General features: G+C 49.0%; 1 protein-coding gene across 2 annotated transcripts in view; it reads right to left on the bottom strand.

Annotated features, from left to right (window-relative positions):
- Positions 1-14,292, bottom strand: part of ABLIM3 (actin binding LIM protein family member 3) — a 108,234-nt gene extending 93,942 nt beyond the window's left edge. Inside the window, exons 1-2 of one of the 2 annotated variants that reach the window (XR_012505700.1) lie at positions 13,980-14,292; positions 13,510-13,609 (exon numbers count right to left, since the gene is read on the bottom strand). The gene's annotated coding sequence lies outside the window, so the exon portion shown is untranslated. Of the gene's footprint in view, positions 1-13,509; positions 13,861-13,979 lie in introns of those variants that run through there. The other variant, XR_012505701.1, reaches the window with a different exon arrangement.
- Between the last annotated feature and the right edge of the window lie 370 nt (positions 14,293-14,662).

The following is a 14,662-nucleotide window of genomic DNA, read 5'->3' as shown; positions in this document are numbered from 1 at the left end:
GTGGAAATGTAACACAATTTGCTTATCCATTTGTCCGACATTTGGGTTGTTTCCAGATTTGGGATATTATGAATTCAGCTGCCAGGAACATCTTTGCCCAATTCTTTTTGAAGATTTATGTTCTCACCTCTCACGGGTAAATACCCAGGGATGGAGCTGCTGGATCATAATTAGGTGCGTGTTCCTATGAAACTGCCTAACAGTTTTCCAAAGTTGTTGTACCACTTTATGTTCCTACCAACAATGTAGAAGGAATATAAGCCATTTTGGTGGGTGTAAAGAGGTGGTTCTGATTTGCATTTCCCTGGTGCCTAATGATGCTGAGCACATACTTGTATGTATTGCTCTGTGAAGTGTCTTGCCCTGTTTTGCTGCTTTCAAGTGTTCTAAGAAGTCACTGCCTACCTCAAGGTCACAAGATATTCTCCTATATTCTCTTTTAGAAGCTTTATAGTTTTAGCTTTTAGTTTATTAAGGTCTATGATCTATCACAAATCAATTCTTGTGTGTTGACTAGGAATGGACAGGCTTATAAAGTATAAGGACTCCTTCATTTTTATTTTTTACTTTTTATTGTGGCATAACCTGCATAGAGTCAAGTGTACAAATCTTACGTGTAAAGCTCAAGAGTTTTACACGTTTACATCCATGTAACCACATTCAGATCACTTGAGGACTCCTTTCTATTGCTGAAAGTATCTGTTAGCCTCACTATGTCAGTATTATCTTCAAGTCATAATTATTTTGCCACGTTGTGATTTTTCTTAAATACATGCATTTGACAGAAAATTACACATTTGAGGCTTGGGGCACACATGGATTTATAAGCTCCAGCAGTAATGCTCTGGCTCCCCGGTGACCTGTTCCTTGCAGTTGTAGAGCAAATGCACTATTCCCTACCAATGCACGGCTTCTGTCCTCAAGGAGCTTATAATCTAAGAGGGCTATAGGAAATACACATGAATAAACCAGGTTGAGTTACAACAAATGACTCATAACCATAAGAATGTTCTAAAACAAGGACCAGGGACTTCCGAAGAGGGAACAAAATAACTGCAGGAATGGATGAGAGGAAGTTCTTGGCCTAAAGATGGCCAGGATTTTGGTAAATGAGAGTTATTATATGAGGGAATTGCCAATGGGAAAACGGGTAAAATAACAACAGCAGCAAGTGCCTTAGGATCCTTTCCACTGTAATTGATAGAAGCCAGCTGAAACTAGTTTAAGTGGAAAGGGAATTTCTTGGTTCTTACAACTGGGAGGTCTAAGGATGGGGTGGAGCGGGCCACCTCTGGCTTCACATCTGGCTGTTCTCAGGAGCTTTACACTACGGTCAGAGCCATAACTTTTTCTGTTTTACAGATAGCTTCTTCCCATGTGTTGGACAGGACTGGCCAGCGGTATCCCCAAAGTCTCATGTCCTCAGCTCAGCAACCCCAGTGGAATGAATACTCCACCCCAGTATCTCCCTACCCAATTCCAGGGAGTAGTTTGGTTGGCCTCTCTTGGGTCTAATGTCCACCGGTGAACAAATCCTTGTGGCATAGGTAGATGAGATGTTCTGATTGGCTAGTCTAGGTCACGTGCCACCCCCTGGAGGCGGTGCAGAACACCATAACTGACAGCTCATTAGTACTACATGGAGTTGGGGGGAAGTTTCTTTTGCAAAGAAACAGAAGGAAGGATGATGAAACATGCTGGACAGTGTGGCTACTGTATTTCATTACAAGGGAATGTGGGCTTTGAGTAGGAAATGCGAATGGGGAGCAAATTAGAAGGAGACTTTGCTCTGGACAGTGAAGCCCTGGCCAGGAATATTGCCCGGTATGTCTCTTCCCAAGTGGAGAGTCCATGGCCTGAGTGTCAAGGGCTGTCTACTCAACAGATCCCAGGGCAGCCTGGCAGCCCGGTACCCAGTGGCCACGGGAGAGGAGTCATGGAATACCAGGGCGTGAATCAAGGGCTGTGCCGAAGGGAAAGGCACACAGAGAACGGAGACAGCCTTCTTCAGTCCTTTTCAGGCCCATCTTTCCAGAGTAATCTTCATCATATTTGAAGTAAACTCCCCTTACAGTTACAAACACGAACCGAGTAACAAGGACCAGGTATCTCTGTGCCATCATTTCGGACTGGAATGTCAACGCGGGAAGAGGGCTCAGAGGTCGTCTGGCACAAGGGGCAGCAAACTCAGGCCCACAGGCTAAGTCCCCCTCCCCCTTTATTTTTGTAAATAAATTCTGATTGCACCGCTGCCTCATCCGCTTGACCACACATCGTCACAGGCTGCCTTCACAGCCCAGAGACTGTAGCACGACAGAGCCCAAAATACTTACTTCCTGGTCCTTTACAGAAAAAGTGTGCTAACTGCCGGTCTACTATGACCTGCTCCCTATTCAATTAGGACTGTCCTCTACAACATTAATTTCACTTCTGATTCAAGCCTGGATAAAAAGAGACAATTCATGGGAAGTTTAGAATACAGTCTGACATATAAAAAAAAAAAAGCACTCCTTAAATGTTAGCTAAACAGAAGTCTTAGGGTATCAATATACACCTCTGTTCCCCTTTCCCAACGCAAAGACCAAGAGGTGACCAGTCCTAATCCTACCACGTGCTGATTAATTTGTATATTTAAAGGGGGTTTTCCCAGTACATTCAAATGTATTTCATTACTTTCTGCTACCAATCATTACTGAGTGTGTGCTAAGCACCTGCAGCCATTCCCTCGCTCGGTGCTCCCCCCTTTATTCCCATCTTGAGAGGAAGCTGAAGCTTTGGAGGGTAAAGCAAGTCACCCAAGGCTGCACAGCTAGTCAGTGGCTGAGCTGGAATTTGAACCCAGGCAGTCTGACTCTGCAGCTTAAGTGCTTATCAAACGCACTATCTAAGGCATCTTGATTTGGTAACCTAGTTTTCAAAGTATCAGTTCGCCCAGTCCCAGAAATCAGAATCATATAACAGGTCCACTTGTGGGCCCAAGAGCAATAACGGTGACAGGAATGCACAGCAGGGCTGAGGAAGCACTGCCAGCTCATTCCTCTCTGCTCTGCATGCCTCCCCTCATCCACTCACACCTGCTCCACTGCGCTTAGCCTGCTTCTCGCTGCCTCTGGGCTCTCCCAGCCATCAGGTGCGTGTTGCCGGGGAGATCTTCCTAAATAATGCACAGCTCTGCTGGGGTCACTGCTGGGCTCCAAACCTCTCACGGCTCCTCACTGGCCGGGGACTGTAACAAATACACTCCAGCCTGGCACGTAAGACTCGCAGATCTGCTCCTCACCAGCTCCCCAGCCTCATTTCCTCACTGTCCACCTCCTCGTGCTCCACAGGGTACAGACAACCGGACTTCCTGACATTTCCCGAAACTCTCTGTATGTGTTTATTTTGCACCTCCTCCCCCCTGAGCCACAGGCCGGGGACACAGAAGTTGTGCAACAAGGGACAGTGGAATGCTTCCCTGGGAGAATGAATGGATAAGCCTACCTGGAACCCCCTTTTCCCCCTTCAATGCTACCTCTCAAAGTGCAGATTGAGCGCTACCTTCTCCGCGAAGTATTCTCCAGGGCTTCCAGAGGAATTTGGCCTGTCTCCCTCTTCATTCCTTCCTTCTGTCTCAGTACCCATGACGGTTTCCCCGTATTTCAGTCACGCATGTGTCCACCCCCCAGGAGATGCTGGAAGGAGGCCACCTGAGGTCACACTCTCTGTCCTGTGTACCTCTGATCCCACAGTGCCTGGCACATCGCCATGCATGGAGCAGGGATTTGTGTCACTGCCCCAGTGAACGGGAGAGCAGTGCCGGGACATCCAACAGGAGACGATAAGATCAGCCACCCCAACCCACACTTCCCTCCCTCACCGGTGACTCTCATCACAGCAAAATGGGGAAAGACAGTGAAAAGGAGGAAGCAGGAAGGAGGGAAAAGATACTCGGAGTTGGCTCACCGCGGTTTCAGACACCTGCCCCACCGCCTACCAGCTTGTGTGACCAAGGCCAGGACACTGTACCCTTGAACCTCATTTCTCTTTTAAGCAAAATGGGAGTATTAAATACTCTGTATTAAATTCATTCATGCACATACTCATTCAAGACGTCATTACTTATTAAATAAGAGATTCAGGGCCAGCGACCTCTTTTCTGAGCCTCAGTTTGCTCCTCTGTAAAATGAGGATATTATTAGCATCTACTTCATGGGACTTCCGTAAGGGTTCAGTGCCCTTATGCCTGTGAAGAGCTTAGCACCGTGCCCGGCACAGAGTAAATCCTTAACGAACATGGACTGTCATTAGCGGTCATCACTTTGTGCCAAGCAGCTTAATGAGTTTGGAGGACTCAGCAGTAAACAAAACAGGCCTGTCACAGAGCCATCACGTGGCTTACGATCCAAAAGGGGATAGAGACACAAATGAGGAAAACACACTAATGGATAAAACAATCACCGACTGTGGCGAGTTCTGGGAAGGATGATGAGAGCCAACATAATACGGGGAAGACTGTCCTTAGACACAGAGCAGGGAGGGCGCATGCAGGATTGTTGCCAGGATTAAATAAATAATATATGTAAACAGTCGCACTCAGATAGGCTATAATTGGAAAAGAATGTCTCTTGATTAAGAGAAGGAGAAAAAGTTGGTCTGAGGCTAAGGCATCTCTGCTGGGGTTTAGGTTTCTCTTTGTTCCTGAAATGCTGCCTCCCAAGTCCCTTCTCCCCACACACAACGGTTCCAAGCTCTGTGTCTGCCCTTTGAAAGGGGGATTTATGGTCACTTGAGGTTCCTGCGCCCTATAATCCTGGTATCTCAGGCAATTCTCCTTGCAGAACAACTCATGTTGACTGTGGAAATATCTAATTTTACAGTTGCCGTACATTGTCCTTGGATGGGCAGGGTCCGGATCCCTGGGCTTTCAAAAAGCAGGAACAGACCTCGGGCTGGCCCTGCCCCTGCATGCTGAGAGCAGCTTGCTGCGGGAAGATTGGCACTTGGTGGAGTGTGCTTCAGGTGCTTAAAATAGATCAACTGTGTCATTAGACTATTGCAAGGCAGTTGTTTCATTGGCCCTGCTGGTGCTGGTGAGGGCAAGAGATAACAGCCCACGGAGAAAGACCTGCGCTCTGCACAAAATCAAGCAGATGTGAGGGAAAAGCTTTTGAAATGATAGAGGCAGTAGAGAGTAGAATTCTGCCAAGAGATGGGGTGGGGCTGTGGCACAAGCACACAGCAGTAACCACAGCATGGGGAGAAAGAGGACAGCAACGTGGAGACTGTCTGGACCTCTTGTCTGGCTGGTGATGAACTCGGAAAAGGGGCTAGAGACTTCCAGGCTGCAGGGTGCACTCAGGGGCATTGTGTGAAATTGTCAAGGAACCATCCATACCCTCGGGGGGACATAAAACCAACTTGTGGGGCTGACTCTGGCATCTCCCTTCTGCTCCTTCAAGGCCCTCTCCCCAGCACGTTCCAAGTCCTTCCATTCCCGGGCATGCTCCACCCTGAACACAAGGCTCCAAGGCAGCCCAGGCAGAGTGGCACAGGGCAGCGCTGGGATTGCCTCCCGCCTGTGCAGCCCGCCTGGCTCCGCTGCCTTCCACTGAACTTGATCGAGATCAACTCACCCCTCCCTCAGCCTTTCACTCCAACAGCTGTCACAGCTGGTGCCACAGACACTGGGGAGTGACGGCAGCTGAGGAGGGCAAGAGTTCTGGTCACATGTCAGAAGTAGGAACGACCCGGCAGGGACACAGACTGAACACAGGAGAGCGAAGGAAAGAGAAATGTGGATGAGGACGACTTTCTTTTTTTCCTTTAAAAACTTTTAAATTAATTTTTTTTTTTTAGAAGGGGAGGTAGCTAGATTATTTATTTATTTAACGGAGGCACTGGGGATTGAACCCAGGACCTCATGCATGCTAAGCACGTGCTCTACCCCTGAGCTATTTCCCTAGCCCAGGACCACTTTCCGATTACTAACTTAACGTGAATGGATAGATGGAGGTTCTAGCAATCAACAGAGTAGAAGGAGGTTTTTTTTTCTTTTAAAAAGAATAAGTTTATGACATTTCAGTTTGAATTTGAAGTGCCTTGGAATATTCAGGTGGGCAACTTAGCAGATGGCCATAAAGATGAAACTAGAACTTAGTAGAGAGATCTACATTAAAAAAAAAAGTGTGTGCGGTTTTCATCAATGAATTAATTCATCAAATATTCTTTGAGTACCTACAATGTGCGGGGTACTACGCTTTGTTTTATATGAATTCTTTGCTACCCTTATTTCTTCCAGAGGAATGAAGAAAAAAATCTGCTCTCAACTGAAGAAATTATGTTAGCCTTATCCAATTTCTCACCTTTCTTTCTCAAGCAGGAGACCCCCATAATTACAGAGGAGAAGTCTTGAGTAGCCATATCTGGCTCAGTAATCACCCCTTAGCTGGGTGGGGATATAAACTGACCTTACTGATATGGAGCTCAAGTCTGAGATGTCCTCCACTGGATCAGCATGTCCCATATGTCACAACAATATCTCAACAGTCCAGCCTCCCAGGGTACCTTCCTTTGGGCTAGAAAAGGTACCCAGGGCTGGGATCAGTTACCCAGAACTGCTCTCCTTTGGTCCGTGTCCCACCCCCTACTCCCAGGTTCTCCTGGAAATGAAACTGACCGCTAGGAGAAGGGGTGGGATGTTGTTTGTCCAACTGTATCCAACAGGATATGACATCATCCTCTGGGGATGGGTCAGCTGGGGACATAAGGACATGAAGCAGGATTCTGCTCACTTTAGGACTTTATAGCACAGCAGTGTTAATCAGTTGCTAACTCCAGACAGGACTTTCTCCTAAGACAGTGAACAGATATGCTGCAGTTTCCTCATCTGAGTTTGAGGTTATTCGGGTCATCTACTAGACAGAGGTTTAAACATGCAAATGCCTATAGCAGCAAGGCAACATAAAATTAAGCTGTCCTTGCACAATGTAATATGAAGTGGTGGCAACTGCAGCTCACTAGAGACCAGTCCATGCCCCCCTGAACGCAGGCCAACCCTACTGACTTGCCACGTAGGAAAACAGGGGCAGGGATGCAAGATGTTTCAGTTGTTTTAAAAGAGAAGCTAGAAATCCCACTTTTGACTTCCCAATTTCCCAATGCTGAAAACCTGGTGTAGGGCAAATAAAACATGTCCCATCATGATGGCCACCAGCTGGCCCCTGTATGATCCATGAAGAGAAGGACCATGCCTGTTACATTTACTGCTGTATTTCCAGCAATATGCCTGGCGCAGTTGGTGGTCAGTAAATATTTGTTGTGTGAACAAATGAACAAACCAATTCTTATTCACCGTGGAGGACATTCCCAGGAGCTAGGCAGGCAGAAGCACAATCCTGTGGCTGTAAATGCCGTTGCACTGCTGAAATGCTACAGTCGTGCACAATGACCAGAATGGGGGGTGAGGGGGGAGTGTGGTTTCTGCAGACAGACTGACTGTGGAATACCAAGTCACTGCGGTCCTCTTCTCTGGGGACCTTCTACCTATGAAGAGTCCCCTTCAAGCTCTCACGGACAGACTCTATCTCCGCTGGTCAGAGGTGGTAAAATTAGGGTTGAAACATCAAGCCAAGGTAGATAGCTATCAGCATCCTACACTAGCCCTGGGGAGGGGCTGACATTCAGAGAAAACTGATCCACAGGGAAGTCTCCTCTTCGAGGAGTCACTTACTTAACAGACAACATGTTATGAGTGGAATTGGGTCCCCTCCCTGAAATTCATATGTTGAAATCCTAAACCCCGGTAGCTCAGAATGTGACCATATTTGGAGTAAGGGTCTTTAAAGAGGTAATCAAGTTAAAATGAAGTCATTAGGGTGGGCCCTAATCTAGTAAGACCAGTGTCCTTATCAAAAGGGGGATTTGGACACAGAGACACACATGGAGGGAATATGATGTGAAGAGACACAGGGAGAAGACGGCCATCCACAACCAAGAAAGAGGCCTGGGTGGAGCAGATCCTTTCCCTGTGGCCTCAGAAGGAACCAACCCTGCCGAAGATACTCTAGTTTTGGAGTTTTAGCGCCAGAGCTGTGAGATAACACATTTCTCTTATTTAAGCCACCTGGTTTGTGATACTTCATTATGGCAGCTCCAGCAAAGTAATATACACTATTTTTATTGTTTTACAAACATCTGCTATATGCCAGGCGCTGTTTTAAGCAACTTAAGCACTTGTTTAAGTTACAACTATTAACTTATTTATTCATTTTAACAACTCACTATTGTTATACTTCCTGAGATTATCATTCAAGATGTGGTACAGAGAAGGTAAGTGACCTGCCCAAGCACACACAGCAAGTCAAAGGCGGGGCCGGAATTTGAACCCAGCTATTTAGTTTCAGTCTGTACCCTTAAGAACTGCAGAAGAACGATTTAACCGGCAAAATATCCAACAAGTAAGAGGTGCTTAAACACTTCTGGCTGTTTTCTGTTCTTCACAATGGTATCTGGCTAATGCTGGGTACTGGCCAGTTGTTGACCATTCGAAACAGCAGATGTTAGCCAGATAAAGCTTTTGCCAGATAGGAAAGCTGGAGTTCAGAATTGACACTGCTTCCTTTATGCAATGCAAGTGCTCCTGAAGTCACACTGCGGATTTGCAGAGATGTGTTAGACTCATTTTGGGTGGTTTTAACATTGTTCCTTACATTCTTCCTCTAACCCCCCTTAGCTTCAAGTGGTCATCTGTCCACAAGTGCTCCATTCACCCAGTAAGCACTGATTAAAAAAAAAGTCTCTATCCTTATAAAATATACAATCATCTCTATTTCATCCGTTTTGTAAGTCGAGAATTGCTTTAGAGGGCACCCTCCTGTGTTTGTGTTTATAATGGATCCTTTTCTTCAGGAATTCATAGAGTTCCTGACCTGGGCAATGACATTAGCAGAGGAAGGTCACTATGCTCCCCATCTGGGTGTCATCAATTCTGAAATCCCTCGCCTCCTGAGAGCCACTCTGTTCCTTCTCAACCCCACGATGTCCCAGGGCAGGCTCACCCTGATGGGCCCATCAATTGCCTACCTTGCCATGTGGCTCCTGGTTGGATTGGGCCCCGGGGGTGGGGTTGGGGTGCGGTGGGGGAGCACCGCAGAAAATCCAGGGGAGGTAGGAGAGAGAGGTCGGGATACTCTTTCCCCCGGTTCCTTCCTTGGGGTGTGGCTGAGGGCGGGCTGCCTTCCGGGAGCCCAGGGCCAATACTCCTCCCTGCAGACCTTCCCCTGCAGCACGCTGGGCCTCCGGCTTCCTTTCTTTCTTGCCTCTTTAGGCTGGGGGCAGTTGTGGTAAGAATGGTCCTGGGCCACTCTGGCTTCTCCTTGCTCTCTTCCCTACACCCTACTCGCACGCTGGCAAAGACTCCTGTTTAACTCCCCTCAAATCGCCCATCTGTTTCCTGCCGAGACCCTAACACCGACTCCCCATCTCCTTCACCTTATAACTCAGTCAGGTGCAAGGCCACGCGGACGTTAACTCCTAAAGGATCTTCTCCCTTACTTCTATTCTTACAACCACAAAATCCTGGCCCTCAGACCTTTTCTGAGCCTTTTCTGCCTCTCTTCTAGGATCTTAACTCAACTTCAGATTCAGCTCCTTTCTTCTGGAGTTGAGTTGGCCATTGAGTAGAGCAAAGTTCTGAAATGATGGTGTCGTAAGAGCCAAATCCTTTAGTTGAAAATTAGCCTTTTTCGCTGGTATTGTACCCAACACTGGGCTCTGTACGTAGGGGAGCCATGGCTTTCAGGAAGCCTTCAGGAAGATGATCAACCTGGTACTGTATATGCATGAATCTAAAAGGGCAAGAGAGGCCGTCAGGGCCTCTGACGCTCCGGGGTCAATTCAACGCCCCTGGCTTTGGACCCAGTGGAGACTGAATTGACCTGGGAACTCCTGGGGCCAACGTGGGGCTGGGAGACACTGACGTAGAATAACCAAAGATTTATTGTTGTGTAAGAAAACGCACATTAGGTGGTGAAACCCTCATGGCTTTGGGGACTGTGTGAGAGTGAGGGGTCTCGGGTCAGTGCCTTCCTTGCTCTGTGGGTGGAGGAAAATGGCCAGAGACCACAGGAGTGAGTGTGTGATGGTGGAGACAAGGTTCCTAAAGAACAGGGCCAAGGTGCACAGAGAGCATCACTGGGGGATGTGAGCTGGACTGGGGAATGGGAGTGGGAGGAAGCCAGCCTGGATGAAGAGGGGTGTTCGGCAGAGGGGCTGGTGCTGGAGGGAGAGAGGGTTTTCTAGGAGGAAGGAACAGGTCCTCAGGGGAATGGAAGGAGGCAAACATGATGGGAACATGGAGAATGGTGCAGTGTGGATGAGCTGGGGCCGTGAGCAAGGCCGGGCCACAGGGGGCCCTGCAGGCCTTGCTGAGGGCTTTCCTCTTGCATCTTAAGAGCAATGGGATCTGCATTTTAACCAGAGCATGATGCAGTGGGGGTGGGGGGAGACTGGAGGGGGCTGGAGTGGGTGAAGGGAGGCCAGTTAAGGGGCTGCCTCAGCAGGTCAGGAGTCAAAAGACAGATCCTTGGAATTAGGCTGGGTGCCCGCAGGGGAAGCAGTCCCACCCCACAGAGGCCAAGGTAGAAATGATGGCTCTGTTTTCCCTGAAGCCCTTGGCCCAAGGGAGGGACCATGTCAGTACTAGCCCTGGGTGTCCTGCTCATGCCTTTGGCGTCTTGTTCTTTCTGTAAGGAGCCCTCCTCCCCATCTCCCTTACTGGCTCCAAGGGCTGGAGCCCACCTGTTGCATTCTGCCAGGTCTGGACCCTACTCAGTCATCTCCAAAATTACCCCTTCCTCTCATGGTCCTGCTTTGTGGTGTGCTAAAGGTCAGCTAGATTTCAGGAGAAAGAATACTGATGAAATTAAAATGTACTCTGATGAGTCACTGGGCACTCCCCTGGATTTGCCATCTGAGACACGTGTTTCTTATTAATAAAAACAATTTACACATATTTACAAAGCAATCTGTCACAATCCTGTTTAATCCTCAAGATCACACTTCCATATTCATCTGAATTTATGACAAAGTTGTGACACTGAGAGGGTGAGTGACTTGCCTGCTAATGTCATAAAGTCAAGGACAAGAACCACAATGACCACTGCAGTGATGATGACAGCCTGGCCACCATCGCTCACAAGACACCAGCCCTGCCCGGATACCACTCTCTCAATTTTACACATGAACATTTATCTCTGTTCTGTGCTGAAGTAGGTCCCGCCATTCCCATTTTGCAGATGAGACAATTATGCTGAGGACCATGCAGCCAACAGAACTAGAACCTGGGATCACCTGATTCCAAGGCGTGAACTCTATCAACTCTCACGTGCAGCCCACGCGCCACTTCACCGCTCCACAGGTGAAGCGACTAGCAGCCTAATAATCAGCGCATGCTTTGCCCCGCCCCCACCTCAATGGTAACATTTAAATCTCTCATTAGGAACAGTCCGCACTGTCAAAAATGTTATGCACCCAAGTACCTTTCATAATCCAACAATCACCTGCATGATTTGAAGAAGTTATTGAACTTTGGCTCAAAGGTTTCACTTGTAAAACTGGAGCAATAATGCCCATCTCACAGGCTGGGTGGGAGATTCTGGGGAGAAGGTGCAGGTGAAATGCATAGCACAGTGGTTGGTAAAGAGTGAGGCCTCGGTAGGAGGAAGGGAAAGAAAAATTGAGTAAGAGTTTCTCTTAGGTTTAACTGCGGGCATAAGGATTGGGTTTTAAGACGTAACAACCAGTAGAATTGAATACTGTGGGAGAAGAGGACTAACAAAAATGCACTCTTGTCTTCCGCAGTATTCAATTCTACTGGTTGTTATGTCTAAAAAAAAGTAAATTCCGTTTCCTTCTTTTAGGAATACTCAGTGCTGCTAATGGGACAAGAGCTCCTTATGATTTCAGAGAGAAGGGCAAGCCACTTATTTCCTTATTTCTTAGTTCTGTGAAAAACAGATGAGCCATCTTTCTCTTCTGTCATTTAGTGCGAAAAAGCTCCCATAAATACATATTTTCCCTAGAGATAGTGGGAAGTGACAGGCAGTTCACATCTTTACTTGTCCGAAAGCACACGGATGCAAATACGTGGCCCACTAGGTGATCAGGTCTACCTAATATTGCTCTTCTCCTCAGCCTAGCGTGAAGCCCCAGCCCCGTTCCAGATGATCACAATCAAGAGGCAAAATGCTTGGGCTGTAAGAGGTAGAGGGAATCCAGCTACAATCGCTTGCTTAGCATAGCTATGTAATACACAAAGGAAGATGGCAGAGAGATGAGTCATACAAATACATAGTAAATAAATATATTTCATTTCCATCTCCCTGGCTTTCGCTTTGTTTTCCTCCCCTCCATGCCAACAGCCTTGAAATGGAGGGAGGGGAAGAAACTGGGTTTGGTCTGACTCAGAAGTACTGATTTTTTCGGGCCTTGCTTCTCAGTTCTAGCTTTTTTAGAAGAAACTTGCAGATTCTTAGATTAGCAAGACCTCTAATTCAACTCTTCTCATCTTACAATGAGCAATCTGAGATCCAGAGAGGAGACGGCAAAGTCATAGACCCAGGGAAGTGAACGTTCCTAGGGGTTCTCCAGTTCAACAACCCCACCTGCTGCTGAATAACCCAGGCAAGCTAAGCTGGCCCAGTGGCAGGAGGAGGGACTTGAACCCAGACCTCCCTCTAGGGTGGCGCCCAGGCCACCTGCCCCAGCAGCCCATGGGCAAAGGAATTATGTTGAAGAGAAATAGAGTGGGCCTCCTTGTACTTCTTACTGCATTTCTCAGCAGTTGAGGCTCAGCTCAGCAGCAAAATGTCTGGTCCTGGCTCTGCAAAGCAGTTGCTGCCTCCAGCATGTTAGAAACATTGGCCAAAGGGCTTGTCTCTTTTTCTCTCTTTCACAGGATGGCTAGACAGCCTGCAGGTGTGTGAAAAAAATCAGCCCTGGGCCCATGGGGCTGCCTGCACACAAGAGCGGGCTATTTCACAACCTCCAGATCCAAAGGTGGCTTCCTGATGATATGTTTATCAAACTGCTAGTTCCTATCCCAGGGCCTGCCCACATCCACCCACCCACCAGCGGGAGGGCCAGCCTCCCTGCTCCTCCCAGCTCCAGGGCAAGCTGGGCCTTCCATGGCTTTCCAGCTGTGTGCCGGGAGGTCTCCTCAGAGCCCCCACAGTCAGACAATGGCCACACTACGGCTTCCTAGGCCTTCCCAGGCATTGCTAGAAGGAGACAAGCAGCCTCCCCACAGAGGCGAGTGACGCTGCCGATAAAACATTAGTTAAATTATCATGAAAAGCTGAAGCCATATCCTTGTGCCGGGGAGCACAGAAAGGACCAAGGAGGAGTCTGGGGGCCTGGTGTCCATCCCGTGCCAGGCTTCCTTCCTCCTTCCAGGCAGCCCCAGCGCAGGCTCCTGCACCTCCCGCCCCCACCCTGTTCCCATGGCAAAGGAGAGGAGGACCCACTTACTGCTCGTGTTCATGGTGATGCCTTCGCACTGGGTCTTTCATTCAATACGTAGGCTCCCGTTGCTTTTTAAATCTTCAGATCTTCCGACCTCACTCATCACCTAGAGGGTGAAAGGGCAGTCCAATGCTAGCTCTGTATCCTCAGGTGCTGTCCCCTCTCCGTCTTGGCTGTAGCCACTGGCCTTGAAGGCGAGTAGACTAATTGGCGCAGGTGAGAGCAGGAGGGAGGAGGAGGCAGAGGATACGTGCGCCCAGGTCCTCCAGCTCCTGGACCCTGACTGCCCGGCAGAAGCCAGGCTGGCAGCGCCTGCTCGCGCACACCCCCGACTGTTGCAGCCCAGCAGCTCGGGAGCCCAAAGGGGGTGTGGACCACAGGGAGGCAGGGCGGGGGCAACGCGCGGGGCGCCCGGCTCAGCTGGGCAGCGCGTCCCCGCCCGGCTGCCGCGAGCAGCGACCCGCCCCAGGACTCACCTCTCGGCCAGTGTCGGGAGCCAGAGGCCCCAGTCCGGGCCCCTGCGACCGGCTCATGAATCCTGGTCCTCTTCTGGGGTCTCGAATTCCAAGGCGAGCGAAGCGAAATAGGAGAGCTCGACATCCATGATGCGGGCTCGCGGCGTGGCTGCGCGGGGGGCGCGGCCGCTCGCTGCTGCCACCTGGTGGACGCGCCGGCGCGTATCCAGGCCCCGCCCCGCCGGGGCTTCTCCCTGGGTCCCGGGGAGTGAAGGCGGATGGATGGGGCCCTTGCGTCCTGGGGCCAGCAAGGGGATGCCTGAGCGCTGTTTCCTCTCCCTGGGTACTGGGTTCTAAAAGCTAAACAATGATAGGAAAATAGACACGTCATCGGGAGGGGCTGTGAAGAAAGGATTGGCTTTGCAGGAAGACAGTGTTAGCTTCTAATCCTGCTTCTGATCAGATGGGTGTAGTCTGGTCTTGAGCAGATCAGTGCCGTCTGTGTCATCTTCCTCAAGTGTGGAAGGTGGCGGCTGGACAAGTGGGTGAGACATTAGGGGCTAAGAAGACTTAACTTCTGTCCCTACCTCCCCCTTCGTACCCCTTATCACTGATTCATTTGTTACAGTTGTTTATCATCTCTCTTCCCCATGAGACTGTTAACTCTATCAAAGTATGGGTCTTGTCCGTAAGATTCATTGCCA

This window comes from Camelus bactrianus, chromosome 3 (genome assembly GCF_048773025.1).
Source record: "Camelus bactrianus isolate YW-2024 breed Bactrian camel chromosome 3, ASM4877302v1, whole genome shotgun sequence".
In the NCBI taxonomy this organism is placed as follows: Eukaryota; Metazoa; Chordata; class Mammalia; order Artiodactyla; family Camelidae; genus Camelus; species Camelus bactrianus.
This window is presented reverse-complemented; position numbering and strand designations above follow the sequence as displayed.